General features: G+C 43.3%; 1 protein-coding gene across 1 annotated transcript in view; it reads right to left on the bottom strand.

The window, feature by feature from the left end:
- Positions 1–14,302, bottom strand: part of LOC126249288 (uncharacterized MFS-type transporter C09D4.1-like) — a 201,258-nt gene that overhangs the window by 152,953 nt on the left and 34,003 nt on the right. The gene's annotated exons all lie outside the window — the stretch shown is intronic.

Below are 14,302 nucleotides of genomic sequence, written 5' to 3' on the forward strand. Positions count from 1 at the left end.
TTTAGGATGGGGAGGGGGGAGTAGCTGGCCGGAGTGGCCGTACGGTTCTAGGCGCTACAGTCTGGAGCCGAGCGACCGCTACGGTCGCAGCTTCGAATCCTGCCTCGGGCATGGATGTGTGTGATGTCCTTGGGTTAGTTAGGTTTAATTCTAAGTTCTAGGCGACTGATGACCTCATAAGTTAAGTCGCATAGTGCTCAGAGCCATTTGAACCATTTGAGGGGGGAGTTGGAACAGAAACGTTCTTTATCACGAGATTGAGAGCCAGACTTATGAGTAAAATGCCTTTACTTCTGCAGTATCTCATCAACCGAAAGTTGTCTCTGGATCAGTGGAAGGTATAAGATGGAGTGCGGGCCCATGCGATCTCCCTCATTTTTTCCTTTCTTGTACTTGCATTGCTCTCTGTAAATACTTATTACACTGAATGATAATTTTGTATTCAGAACTGCTTGGAATCCGCTTAGAATCCGAAATTCGTCATTATACATACTATTTGCTATAAGCTAGACTTACTTCTGTGTTTCGACAGTGATCTTACAGCAACTTACGGGTGTGTGTGTGTGTGTGTGTGTGTGTGTGTGTGTGTGTTTTACTGAGTTAACACGTCTGTTTTGTGTACAAGCGCATTAGATTGTCCTGTGTGGTATTCGTGTGGATTAAATAGTCCGTCTATGATATATGTATTCCTGTTGCGTGCAGCTTCTATATGGGGGCGATCAAAAAGTTTCAGTTCGAAGGCCGTACAGTCCAGAATAGGTACGCCAAACAGGCAAAATCGCCGTCAGCACTGAAGCAATCATCCCACCGATGCATCAAGTTGAAGATACCCGTTTGCTAAAACACCATGTCTTGCTGTGGGAAGAAGTCCGTAATTGCCTGCCGCACATCCCCGTCCGACATTACACGTCCATCCTTCAGGGACTGTTGTAAGAGGCCGAAGACGTGATAATCGTGAGGGGAGAGATCAGGGTGATAGGGCGAGTGTTCGAGTGTCTCCCACTCCAGGTGGCGTAACTTCTGCGTTGCGAAATTTGCGATATGGGGACGTGCATTATCATGAAGCAACAGCACCCCTTGACGCACCATCCCACAAGAGTGGTTTTCGACAGACATGCTGCCCCATACACATTCTTCATTTTCCGATAGATGTCTACCAGTGTTTATTCTTCGGCAGCCAAGACAAGAATAAAAGCACGTTGGTCTTGTTTGGATGCAACTGGTAATAACGTCGCCCTAGTTCACGTTTCTGCATTTGCTGCACGCACTTCGGAATATACGTAGAGCCACACGATTGTAAGGCTAAACGTTCACAATAGCAGCAATGGAGGTGAACAGGAACGTCACCTAAAGTTGTTTGTAGAATCATCAAAAACCAGTTTAGGTTTGGAGATATCTACATCTACATCCATGCTCCGCAAGCCACCTGACGGTGTGTGGTGGAGGGTACTTTGAGTACCTCTATCGGTTCTCCCTTCTACTCCAGTCTCGTATTGTTCGTGGACAGAAAGATTGTCGGTATGCCTCTGAGTGGGCTCTAATCTCTCTGATTTTATCCTCATGGTCTCTTCGCGAGATATATGTAGGAGGGAGCAATATACTGCTTGACTCCTCGGTGAAGGTATGTTGTCGAAGCTTCAGCAAAAGCCCGTACCGAGCTACTGAGCGTCTCTCCTGCAGAGTCTTCCACTGGAGTTTATCTATCATCTCCGTAACGCTTTCGCGATTACTAAATGATCCTGTAACGAAGCGAGCTGCTCTCCGTTGGTTGTTCTCTATCACTTCTATCAACCCTATCTGGCACGGATCCCACACTGGTGAGCAATATTCAAGCAGTGGGCGAACAAGTGTACTGTAACCCACTTGTTTTCGGATTGCATTTCCTTAGGATTCTTCCAATGAATCTCAGTCTGGCATCTGCTTTACCGATGATCAACTTTATATGATCATTCCATTTTAAATCACTCCTAATGCCTACTCCCAGATAATTTATGGAATTCACTGCTTCCAGTTGTTGACCTGCTATATTTTAGCTAAATGACAAAGGATCTTTCGTTCTGTGTATTCGCAGTACATTACACTTGTCTACATTGAGATTCAATTGCCATTCCCTGCACCATGCGTCAATTCGTTGCAGATCCTCCTGCATTTCAGTACAATTTTCCATTGTTAAAACCTCTCAGTATACTACAGCATCATCCGCAAAAAGCCTCGGTGAACTACCGATGTTATCCACAAGGTCATTTATGTATATTGTGAACAGCAACGGTCCTATGACACTCCCCTGCGGCACACCCGAAAGCTGTGGTACATGCACTGTTGGTTCAAATGGCTCTGAGCACTATGGGACTTAACAACTATGGTCATCAGTCCCCCAGAACTTAGAACTACTTAAACCTAACTAACCTAAGGACATCACACAACACATGCACTGTGACGTAATGGTTATCGTTGAGGGATGGCGTGCTGCGGGTCACCACTTAAAACCCGACCACCAGTAATAATTTCTTATTTAATATTTACTGTTTCTGGAAGTTTCTCGAAATATTTTATGTTCATAATGTTAGTATATTCTGGTATATTCAATGTCTGTATAAATACCATTACTCTGGAATATTCGATGTTTGTATAAATAGCTGCAGTCTCTATCCAGGGGATCAGTTCCGTTCTGGCTGTAGGCTGATGTTCTTAATAAACGTGCTTTTTATGTTAAGTGTTGTGCTTCACTGACGACTCTGCTTTCTGGTTTAGACTTGGATGTGGTTACAATGTGACATTGTTTCGTGAAGGCGAGGGTACTTCGAAACATCTACATCTCGCTGCTCCAATTATGGAGCGTAAAAGCCGTCGCCTATTCGGATAGGAACCTAAATACAAGCAGTACATCGTTCCCACGGTACGAATATTCAGGAGACCAACGGATCCCAAGCCAACAATATGTCAGCTGCACATAAGGAATTCTTCAGTATTCCAGAGATGCTGGTCATAACCTGACAAATGGCTGAAACAATTCGACCGAGTTGCCAAATACAACAGGTGGAATGACATGATGTGTTTGGAAGAAAAGTACTTTTACTTGGATGGAGCAGCCCAGCAGTAGTTCGAGGACAAAGAGGAGACGATCAATAGCTGGGATAAATTCCGAACTGAAGAAAACACGTGGCGACTACCAACATCAGATCCACTTAGCAGAAGAACAATTGAAGAACACGGCCAACATCGTGGGAAAACGACAGACTCTTATCTGTAGAATGTTTTGGTCCTATGCCACATCGTGAATTCGAATATGAGGGAAGCAGAGAAAATCACACACTTGATGAAAGGATCTGCAAAGACATGTATCAAGCTCTTCTGGTAAAGGACGTGATCAAAAGGCGAGGAATTCATCAAGTGGTGTCAGCGTATCGAGGAAATGTAACAAACAGAATCGGAGGCAAGACGTATGACAGAGTCCCGAACGTTGTCCCTACTGCAGTTGTGGAAGACCACCACAATCTCATCTCTCTCATGTGTCACACAGAGAAGAGATACAACATTTTATGGCGGCCAGAACTGTGGGACCGAGTAAAAAAGAAACTGCAGCAATAATGTCGACCCAATGCGACAGGAGCTAATTGAGAATGTTGAACAAGAGGTGAATCGATCTTTCGCACTAATGTCTGCCACCAGCCAAACGTGCAAGGAAGACAGGATTCCATCAACCCAAACTTATGCTGAGCCATCGAACGACAACTCAGCACCCTACCAATGCAGGTACAGTTAACTGCTATGCGAAGTTTAACATCCAACAGAAGAACAGACATTTGGAAGATGGAGGACAACAATCCGGTGTGTTTTCACTGTGGACTCACTGGGCACGTTGAACGTTGCAGCAGAGAAAGAAGGCGAATTTTCGGCGACTACTACGCTGCAAGGCGTTAGTCATCACAAAAGTTCTGTTCACGCCGGTCAAGTGACCGAGGTCGCTCCCCAACAGGCCGTAGCTATTCCCCATCACCGTACAGAAGTATAAGGCACTCACCTAGCCGCCGACTCCAGGAAAACTAAGCGACGCGACCATCTACGGAAGTGAGATCGCTGGAGACGCAAATCATCCATGTACGACAATCACAAAGACATAAGGAATTTCATTCACGTCATCATCGACGGCCAACTGTGAGGTGTGTATGGTAGGAGATGGGTTACTGGCGGAAGTAAAGCTGTGATGATACAGTACATAACATAAACTGCGAAATCATTGTAGTGTTACAGGTGCACATGTAGGATCGACAGAATTTTAGCGATAGGACAGGAAACGCAGGATGGAAGTATCCCTGTGCTAATGAGGAAAAAGCGTGCCAATGGAAAAGGTGGAAGGCGCGAGGAGAGCGAGCTAACTGAGGTCAAGCGTCCAGTCAGAAATCAGCCAACATAGTGTGCGCACCTCGGATTGTATACGGGGCTAAAATCTTTACAGCTGTATGGAAAAATCGGATTGTTGCTGGCTCCATGGTACAAAATGAGGAGCGTTTAAACACAGCTCCATGATAAGTTGTTAAGCAAATGAGTTTTGCGTGAGCCTTGTAAACGCTGAGGCTGGATCAATATAATATTTGATGCCACCAACGTAGTACTTCGCATCGTCACCGTACTGTTTCCTTTAGCATTGTTAATGACATGGGAGAGTATTTATAATGTATTGTTTTAAAAATAAACACATCAAAAATGTTTTGTATCATTCCGGTTCCCAGAACTGTTGAAGACAGACGTTGACTGTGGATGTTGTATCACAGACACAGCCCTTTTAACTGTTCAGAGATGTCACTAAACCCGCCCTAAGATGTAAACATCCATGCATGAGCAGCGCCTATTAGACGGAAGGGTCCGACAGCTCATCAGTTCCAGTCATTCCACCAGGATGGAGGTACACGGCTGCCCGCATCTCGTGGTCGTGCGGTAGCGTTCTCGCTTCCCACGCTCGGGTTCCCGGGTTCGATTCCCTACGGGGTCAGGGATTTTCTCTGCCTCGTGATGGCTGGGTGTTGTGTGATGTCCTTAGGTTAGTTAGGTTTAAGTAGTTCTAAGTTCTAGGGGACTGATGACCATAAATGTTTGGTCCCATAGTGCTCAGAGCCAGGTACACGGCTCATGTCGTCTGTAGTTCAACCACGCCTAGACGGTCAATACCGCGGTTCGATCGCGTCCACATTGTTACTTTGTGTCAGGAAGGGCTCTCAACAAGGTAAGTGTCCAGGCGTCTCGGAGTGAACCAAAGCGATGTTGTTCAGACATGGAGGAGATACAGAGAGACAGGAACTGTTGATGACATGCCTCGCTCACGATGCCCAAGGGCTACTACCGCAGTGGATGAACGCTACCTACGGATTATGGCTCGGAGGAACCCTGACAGCAACGCCACCATGTTGAATAATGCTTTTCGGCAGCCACAGGACGTCGAGTTACGACTCAAACTGTGTGCAATCGGCTGTATGATGAGCAACTTCTCCCCCGACGTGCATAGCGGGCTCCATCTTTGCAACCACGACACCATGCAGCGCAGTACAGATGGGCCCAGCAACATGCCGAATGGACCGCTCAGGATTGGCAGCACGTTCTCTTCACCGATGAGTGTCGCATATGCCTTCAACTACACAATCGTCTGAGACCTGTTTGCAGGCAACGCGACCAGGCTTAACGCCTTAGACACACTGTTCAGCGAGTGCAGCAAGGTGGAGGTTCCCTGCTGTTTTGGGGTGGCATTAATGTGGGGCCGACGTACGCCGCTGGTGGTACCATATCGGAAGAATATTGGCGAAGCATTCGTCTTCATGGACGACAATTCGCGCCCCCATCGTGCACATCTTGTGAATGACTTCCTTCAGGATAACGACATCGCTCGACTAAAGTGGCCAGCGTGTTATACAGACATGAACACTATTGAACATGCTTGGGATGGATTGGAAAAGACTGTTTATGGACGACGTGAGCCACCAACCACTCTGAGGGATCTACGCCGAATCGCCGAATCTAGACCAACAGTGCGTTGATGAACTTGTAGGTAGTATGCCACGACCAATACAGGCATGCATCACGGCAAGAGGACGTGCTATTGGGTATTAGAGGACCGGTGTGTACAACAAGCTGGACCACCACCTCTGAAGGTCTCGCTGTGTGGTGGTACAACATGCAATGTGTGGTATCCATGAGCAATAAAAAGGGCAGAAATGATGTTTATGTTGATCTCAATTCCAATTTTCTGTACAGTTTCCGGAACTCTCAGTACCTAGTTGATGCAAAACCTTTTTGATGTGTGTATATATTGCCAGTAAAAAAATGGAAACATCCAGAAGATAGGGTCGGATGTCAATATAAGTCCTTACACATACACACCATTAATGGGTATATAAATGATCAGAGTTTCAGCTCTCGGTGATAGGTAAAACGGCCATCATAGTGCAATATTGTTCATGTTTAGTGTTGTTAGTAGGCCTGGTAGTGTATATAAGGGGCACGAACAGCGTAGGATATTGGGTGCTTACTGTGAAGGAGATAGCGTTTACGGGTACTCATATGAGGCACCGTTATCAGCACCTGACATAATTTGAAAGAGATATCATTGTGTCTGTGCAGTTGGCCGGCTGGTCGAATTGTGCAATATCCAGATTTTTGGGCATTAAGGTGTGATAGTGGCAACATGAGGTGTGGCATGGTCGTTGTAATGGTTCCAGTCGACCACGTGTGACTACCACAAGGGAGGATCGCCATATTATGCGTTAAGTGTGTCGTAACCCATTCACCTGTGTGCCTGCCATTTGGGATCAAGTAATGGACTCCCTGCAACGTTCTGTGTCATCATGCACCATTGCTTAGATATTAGCAGCAGCTGGCTTAGGCAGTTATTCAATTACCGTCCCATGAGTATGCTTCTGTTAACACGACAGCACAAACGGCTACATTTCGAGACGTGCCGTGATCTGCAAGCATTGACTGCCGATGGATGCCGTCGCAATGTATTCAGTTATGAATCCCAGTTCCGCACAACCCCAAACGACTCTCGTCGGCCTGTATGGCAGCGACCTTGGCAGAGGTCCCATTCTTCCAATGTTTTGGAGAGACACAGCAGTGTTATTCTTAACATCATGGTGCGGGAAGCAATTGGGTATGACTTCAGGTTGTAACGGAACAGGCCGTGCGGTTCTAGGCGCTACAGTCTGGAACCGAGCGACCGCTACGCTCGCAGGTTCGAATCCTGCCTCGGGCATGGATGTGTGTGATGTCCTTAGGTTAGTTAGGTTTAATTAGTTCTAAGTTCTAGGCGACTGATGACCTCAGAAGTTAAGTCGCATAGTGCTCAGAGCCATTTGAACCATTTTTTTTTTGTAACGGAACGACTATACTACATATACATAAACAATAAATTTTAAAATCGCTTTCGATACAAATCTCGATCGATTAATCTTGAAACTATATGTGACGTTGGCAATAGAGATACCTTTGTGCACTTGTAAAATGTATTACTTTCCGTATGTGTGTTATTTTAAGCAGATGAAAACAGTGTAATATTTGTTTATCCAGTTGTAAGCGACTGCCTAGTCTGAGGGTTTCATTGATGCTTTGGTAAAAGAAAAGTTAATACCACAAAAATCTAGCAATCGGATTGGACGGTTGGCTTGACGCGCTCGGTGGTGCCGCGTGCAGCTGTAACGGAAGAAGCAGACAGTGGGAAGTGCTATACGGCGTAGACGAATTGTCGATGGCCACAGATCAAGGGCGCCCATACTCGGGGACAGGGGGTGGGCTAGGGTGCCAAATCCCACCCCCCACCCCACCCCCAGCTCTCAGGGAAAGGAAAAAACATAGGCAGCCAAGTGTTTTTTCTTGCAAGAAAATGATTTATAAATCGGTGTTACGCAGGTTTTTAACTGGGACAGAACTGCAATTTTTTTGTGGCTCTTACAACTCGCCATTCGTCTTCCAGAATATTAAAAATACTCCATACCTCACACTTGCCCACCTCCTATTGTGGTGCTAAGAGTGTGTCGAATCTTCATCAAAGTGGTGTGACCATTCCGTTGTACTGTATTGTATGGAACAGGGGACCTAGAAACGACGGAGAGCCTTCGTCCCCGCAGTTGCCCTCAATGGTTCACAAACACACAACAAGCTACAGCAGTCCAGTCCACTCACCCCACCTCCACCCCACACCGAACCCAGGGTTATTGTGCGGTTCGGCCCCCAGTGGACCCCCCGCCCCCTCCCCCTCGGGAAAGTCACACCAGACGAGTGTAATCCCAATGTTTCCGTGGTCGAGTAATTATGGTGTACGCGTACGTGGGGAAAGTGTTTGCGCAGCAATCACCGACATAGTGTAACTGAGGCGGAATAAGAGGAACCGACGCAGATAGAAAACCACCTGAAAAACCATCCTCAGACTGGCCAGCACACCGGACCTCGACGGTAATCCGCCGGACAGATTCGTGCCGGGGACCGGCACGCCTTCCTGCCCGGAAAGCAGTGCATTAGACTGCACGGCTAACCGAGCGGGCTGGCCTCTCCCTTACTCGCTATTAAGTCGTCTCTGCAATCATCAAGTCGCGGATGCAAAAATTTCCGGACTTACGCTGCGAAGTTCCGCAGGAACAATGACTCTGAAAAGCTTCATGCTGCTTGGCGCGTATAAATTTACCAGAGACGCGAAGAATCTGTTTGAGATCATCGTCCACCACCGCTTCGACTACTCAACCACAATCACGCTTGCATCTACGCAAACCACGACCAGGTAAGAATCTCATTTTGTTCAGAAAAGGCTTTTGTTAACACACCTTGTCACGTTAGGTCGAAATCAAGAACATTTAATTTGAACATTATAGTTTATTTGTAACACTGATCAGACTTTTATTTGATTATTCCATTACTACTCGATCCTCAATCATTTGTAATTTATTACAAACAATAACATGTGTGAAAATTACGAGCTTTAGTATCGTAATAATATCTGCAAAGACTATGGTATTTCAGGATACAATGCTAGTAATGTATTTTGCGTAAATTACAATGTTATGTATCTGTGCCTTTGTTCTTCCGTTTGCTGGCGTAAGTTATGTTAATTTAAAGTTCATATCCAGTTTATAAATTTCAGTAATTTATTGCGTAAAACAGTTGAAAGATGGCTGCCAGAATATGGCAACAGAATCAGTTTGGCTTGCTTCCAACTTAGAATTTTGAGTACAAAGTACAGTTAACAAATTTGCTTTTAAACTCACAACAAATTTCAGAATTAATTACAATCAGTTTAACTCTTGCAGAGCTTGGCGACCGTAAGAACCCAGACATAATATTTCTTTTAGAGAGATTAATAAGGTAAGATACCGTCTTCTCTTTCCTTGCACCTGCAACTGAAGCTCGTCAATGTATGGCTGTATCCACAGTATCAGAACGGTACTGCAAGTACGCAGTGTTATAATTAAGACACTGTTCTCAAAATAGGGAGTGGATTTTACCATCGAACCACTACATCCATCAGTTACTTCAGAATCAGTAATCTATAGCCTTAATTGTTTAACAACAATCGATTTTCATAGAAAGCACACAACACACAATTCAATTCATTAACAAAAATGATAATGATATCGTTAGTTGCACAAATAAAACAATGTAAATACTCCAGTGAGGGATAGGGCATGTATTTCGTGATCACGGATAACTTTTGCGAAGGCTAAAATTACGACCTGTTCTACAGCCGAGGTCGCGTGCCATTGGTGAGCAGACGGAAGCTGCAGTTCGATTTCGCGAACAGCAGCCGATGGCGCGGAACACCAGTTTTAGTTATTCAGTATAAAAGTTTCGGCCGTACTGGGTGCATTTAAACGATATTTAAATATGTGATAAACGCTTATGACCGACTGGTCACAAAATACCAGTTTTATTTACGCAGTTGGTCGTCATTTGAAGCAAAAATTTAATTTATGTAAAATCGTGTGGATTTGATCGCGAGGTCACGGCTGGTACTGATTGAGGGAACTCTGAAGGCACATCTGTACGTCACGGACATTTGCGTCCGCAAGTGTCACTTTTCGCTTGACAGTATTGTGGTGTCATTTTTCAACAGGACAATGCGCTTCCCGTGGTCAGCATGTTACCCAGATCTGTCACTCATAATACATGTGTAGGACCAGCTTGGCTGTCAACTCCGTCCCAGTGTCAGTATCTAGGATATCAAGAACCAGTGACAACAGTTAAGGGCCATCTCACCTCAGGACAGGATGCATCAGCTTCATGACGCCCTTCCCAAACGAATCGTTGCATACATCCAGGCCACAGAGGGTGCAACGTCATACTGACAAGTTTTTTGTAATTTTTACTCTATTTTGTAATCACAGCAATAGTATCACATACCCTCTCAATCCGTGAAGCTTCATTTCCCTTCCTCCTCCATTTATGGGTGATTCACTCATTTTTGCTTGAAAAATATTTAACCATTTTGTCTCGTTAAAAAGAACTTCAAATTTTACCGTTGCCTAACGTTGTAATAAAATTAGAATTTCTTGAGAAGTCACCCAATAACGTAAAAGTAACTTTATTCTGACGGTATTTTCCAATAAACAGACAATATAAATGATTAATTTATATTTAGCGGTTCATTGTTTGCAAAGCGTGACAAGTGTACGTACATTTATGTGTATCTGTGTTTATGGAACATCTGTGTGAAAAATGTAGGGCTGCAGACTAATTTCCTTGATGTTTCTTTGCTCAGAACGATACAGAATATTTTCGTAACTGTTAATGTGAGGAGTGATTTACTGTTTAATTAGCGTTTCACAGTGAACAACATAATAAATATTCCACATAAAAGTTGGTTCAATAGCTTTCTCATGAAATAGTTAATGTAGACAGTTCATTAGTCTCTGAAATTTAGGGTTCAGTTATTGTAGTTGCCTTACTGTTGTGTACATAGTTCCGCATAGTCAGCGCGTACACAACTTTCCCACTAGAGCGCGCCCCGCTAAGCACAACAGCGCAGGCGCAGCGCTCATCCGTCTCCGCACTATGAGATGGCGCTGCCTTAGAGACGGACCAAATTCTGCTTCCGTCGATCTGCGTATTATTATGTAACGCAGCCAATGACATTGCTGCTAACGTAGAACCTTTTCTCCTCGCAGATCACACTCGTGCAGTGATACCTGAACACGCGAGGTATTATAACGAGTGTACAGACCTCCGATCAGTCAGTCTGCATTAGTCTGCATTTATCTGCACCTTTCTGTACCAGTCTGCATTAGTCTGTACCAGTCTATAGTCAAGTTTCAGTCTGCGCCTAATAAGATTATCATATTCCTGTACATAGTCATGAAGAGAAATGTATAGACACTTTGTCAAGTATCAGAGATATGTGAGAATAAGATTAACGTACCAAGACCAAAGGAACTTCAGATTGTCAATTGTAAATAGCATCCAGGATCAAGTTACGTAAGGTTTATGCTTGTTATTATTTTAATAAATGTGTGTGAAAATTAATCAAGTTCTGTTTAAAGTTGGTCACCATCAATCTGCTACTCTAAGGGTGCAAGTGGCATTTCTATCGTCTGACCTAACGGCAGAAGATAAAGGCGCCACGATAAGACCACGAGACATATTGCTGACACTCGCCTACTTCGTTAGAGCGACGAGTCTAGTAATCTGATGGTGTGTGAACCGAAGGTCTTACAGTACGCACACCACACTTACTCACTAAAAAGTATGTTCGAATTGCACAATCAACCGTAATTTTACCTTGCTACAACTTGTATTTACAGCTTTGTGTGACATAATGGAATCTATTTATAATCCGCATTGTTTTGGCGCTAACTATAGTGTGTTTCGGGGGATAAAATATACCTTTGAGTTCAGTTATGTCATCTAACTACTAGTAACATGATCACTATCAAAATTAAGTAAAGTAACAACTTATACAACTTGTATAGTGTAGTGTGTAACGTATGTTGTAAGATGCTACGTCAGGCCTAACACTTTTAAGAGATGCCGTTAGTCCAGAATTTTTTTTTTTTTCACGGCGATATTGCCCATGAGCACAAAGTTGCTCTGATAAATGAATTCCTTGCGGGCACCTACAGTATGGACTCATCGGCAAGGTCTTCAGACCCCAGTTGTGCACAGCATGCGTAAGACACGACGTACAGTTATTTAGCCACCATCCTGTTAGATCTGTGTACAGCTTCAGAATGAGTCTATCATTCTACAGCGAAGTGTGCGCTCTTTGGAAGCTTCTTGAGATATTGTGGCAGACTGAGACTCGAATCCAGATCCTTGGTATTCGCTGGCAATTCTCTTGACGACTGACCTATTCAGACACGATACACGACCCGACTCACATCTTCCGTTCTGTCCGTACCTCTCTCCAATAGTCCAATGAACTTTCCGCCAGGCACCTCTAAAGTAGCACTCCTGGATGAAAGGATGGCGGCTGTTTCCATTACGATTCTTTCATTTTTCAGCGGAATGTGTGGAGCTGTGGATCTACGTGGCATCAGATTTTGGTGCCTGACCGGGAATCAAACACAGAACTTTGCCTTTCGCGAGCAATACTCTTATCTCCTGAGCTATCCAGACACAACCCACGACGTCATAGCCTATTCTGTAACTACTTATCTCTCAGTTTTTACGTCAGGGAAGAGGAAATGTTGAATGTCGTGCCTGGGTATCTCAGTCGGTAAGAACATAGCACAAGGAAAGCCAGGCTCCAGATTGGAACCTGTAACATATCGAGAAATTGACTTATAAATGAAGGGACAAGTAATAGCGTATGCAGAGCCATCTGTGGTTTATCTAAAACAACTATGTAGCGAAGTGACGCTAGCACTCGCCAATGGGAACCACCAGTCGTTGCTCCCAGTATACAGGGTGATTCACGAAGATATGCAGATATTTTAATGTTATTCTGCAAGTAAAACTACAGAAAAAAGTTCATATAAACATAGGTCCGCAAATGTTTAGTTACGGAGTTGCGGCTAATAAAAGATTTTGCATGAAATGTAGCTACTTCGCTAATATGAAGCCATCGCAAAACCGTAAGAGGTAAGAGGTAAAGCACGATTTCCATTTATTTTGTTGTTATTGTTCTGGTGAATCTAATAAAACAGCTCCCAGACGTGTATCAGGTTATAACTGTATACATTAAATTTTACTGTCTCTTAGTTGGAACAAAAATATTTTTCCCCAGTGGGAACTTCATGTACACATTTGTGAATGTTTAGTTTTTTTATGATGCACAAATGCTGCTGACTGTTGGGCTTCACTATAAAATATCAACGAGTCATTTTAGCAGTGCGCAGCAGCTTGTGACCGCCAGAATACACGGAAGTGCTTGGTTTGTTACATTCCACTGCATAAATGAATACTATTATTATTGTTATATTGTATGGTAATTATTGAATCATCAGTTTATTTATTACAACAGTGAATATTTCAAAATTAATTATTTTAACCCATAAAGTAAGCCAAGTGTACAAAGCATTTTTTGAAAATGGGTACATACTTTTATATAAATCTTGCACCAAAAGTCATTAAAAATCACCTAAGAGCATTACAGCATAAAGAAAATTTTCCTTCCTCCAAAAACAATTCATATCTGAAAGGGTTAATTTATTAGCTTCCAGATATGTATTTTACATAATATATTCAAAAGTAATTACAAAGTTGCACAAATGTTAACTTTGTAATTTTGTTTTATAAACTGTTTTTGGAATGAGAGAGATAACGTTATTTAATGCGTGTTTGGTTTATAGAAGTGGGTGGGAAAAGCGTCCAGTGCGCAATTTTACTAATGAATGTGGGTATCATCAATAACTTCGAAAAAAATTGGAGTTCTGTGGTGTGTGATTGACCTAAAAGACAGAGGTTAGCCAATAAATGGATTTCCAACTTATCATGAGTATACAACAAGTAACTAAATGCGAATCTGAAGTCATTGTTTGCTCAAAAAATGGTCATAATTTGATAAAAAAGACTCCGACAAAACAAAGCTGTCAATACAACCATTTCCCAAGGAATAACTGACTAAAGATCGTTTCCATTTTTGGAGATATAGCGGTATGTGTGGTACATTAATTCATAAAAGAAAGAATCACAAAATGTGAATTAAGTTGCAAAAGGTACTCGTTTTTTGTTACTTCTGTTTGTATATATAACTGTTCTTAATCTCCTTCTCTAGTGTTGGTCAAATGCATAAGTAATAAATACTTATACTGAGGCTCAGACGTCGATAGTTTACCAGCCATACATAAACTCAAGTTATTTTCAGCTTACCATCATACGTTAAATGGTTCTA

Source organism: Schistocerca nitens, chromosome 3 (assembly GCF_023898315.1).
Source record: "Schistocerca nitens isolate TAMUIC-IGC-003100 chromosome 3, iqSchNite1.1, whole genome shotgun sequence".
Lineage (NCBI taxonomy): Eukaryota > Metazoa > Arthropoda > Insecta > Orthoptera > Acrididae > Schistocerca > Schistocerca nitens.